Here is a 1869-nt window from a genome sequence, read left to right as displayed (position 1 = left end):
CTCCCCCCGGGACCGGAGTCCCCCATTCTCCCCCCACCCTACTCCCTGCGAGAAAGGATCCCCCATTCTCCACACCCTCCCAATCCCTGCAGGAAAGCAACCCCATTCTCCCCCACCCCTCCATCCAGAGGGGGAACCTGCTCCCGCAGGAAGACATTTCTCCCAAATTCCCAATTGGATTTATGACTGTCTTACACATATGCCCCAATTTTGGGTTTGCTCACAAGTGAAACTTGTTGTCTAAGTCTATCAAACCCTTTCATAATATTGAAAATCCCAATCAGGGTCCCATGTCATTCCTTCTAAAAACAAACCCAGCAAAGTTTGATATTTCCCAATGGTCCTAACCTTACAGTTGTAGGATTCTGGTAAATTTATTTGCATCATCCCAAGGTGACCACGTCCTTAAACTGATATGGAGACCAAATCTGTTCACAACACGCCAGGTGTTGTCTAACCAATAGGCAGCACCTCATTACAACCCACAGTGTTCTTCCTTGCCTATACATTCAGGGATGCCATTACACTTCTCTGGACCAGGTGGGACTTGAACCCGGGGGCTCTCGTGGTTCACAGGTAGGGACAGTGCCACGACAGCTCCAACAGCCTCGGGTGTGTTTACTCGGTGTTTTTGAACAGCCCACGACCTTTATCCTTACTGCTCCAGCCAGGTCTGTGCTGAGTCCGGGGCACGCTCTAAAACTCGCTCCTGGGATGGCCAAGCTGACATTCCAGTGTGAGCATCTGCATCCACTCAGTGTGCCCCGACAACCCACTCCACTTTCTCATTCTTTACATTATCCAAACCTTTCTCTTCCATTTCCGTTTGAAGCTCTCTATGCTACAGCTCCGATCCTGGCACATCCTCGGCTCCCATTAGCCTTGCCTGTGGGGCAGCTCCTCTCTGCCGGTGCCTCACTCCCGGCTACTCCTAACTTTATCACTTCTCACCCCGACCCTCAAAGCCCTGGAAAATTAAACAAGAATTGAAGAAATCATTTATTTGTCACGTTTATTTCAATGTACAAATGCAGCGAAAAGCGTGCCCCTTTGACGTACAAACACGGTGCCATTCACGTTCAGAGTTAGTAGCAAGTGCAGATGCTGGAGAATGTGAGATAACAAGGTGTAGAGCAGCATCAGAGGAGCAGGAAAGCTGACGTTTCGGGTCTGGACCCTTCTTTCTGAACGTCAACTTTCCTGCTCCTCTGATGCTGCCTGGCCTGCTGTGTTCCTCCAGCTCCACACCTTGTCATCGCCGTTCACATTAAGTTGGGATAAGATAAGAAAAAGTAAGATCACTTAAGGGTGTCCAACGTTCCTTTCCACTGCTGCCGTCCCGCTCCCTCCACCAGGGTCCCACCCCCGGGATACCTGCGCGTTCAGCTCCCGACACGTGGTTCCCGGTCGCGACTCAGCTCCTTCCCGACTTGAAAGGGGTGGGGGACGGGTATAGAATTACTACGGAGGGAGAAATAATAAGGAAGGCCAAAGGAAAGAGAGAGAGAGAGCTGGCGAGCGGGGTGGAGCTCCAAATGGAACGACTCTCCCTGCTGCCATCACATACAGGACAACGGAGTATACCAGGCTACAATATTGCAAAATTCTCCAAAGAAACGCAGTTATAGTGGCTTCTATTTGTTATCCAATAACTCAACCTTAGAATTCCAGAAACCTAATCCCTTGCAGACGTTTCCGTGTTCAAAAGAATAGCAGGTTATTAAGAACTAAGCTTTAACACCCCTGAAAGATAATCACGTAATTACTGCTACTATACATGCCAAGGGCTATCTATGCTAATAGTCTAATAACCCCAAAATGAAGTTTCATATTTGTACTTCAAGAAACGTGCACTTAACTCCATCGATG

Source organism: Rhincodon typus, chromosome 46, assembly GCF_021869965.1.
Source record: "Rhincodon typus isolate 14 chromosome 46, sRhiTyp1.1, whole genome shotgun sequence".
Classification (NCBI taxonomy): Eukaryota; Metazoa; Chordata; class Chondrichthyes; order Orectolobiformes; family Rhincodontidae; genus Rhincodon; species Rhincodon typus.
Note: the sequence above shows the minus strand (reverse complement) of the source record.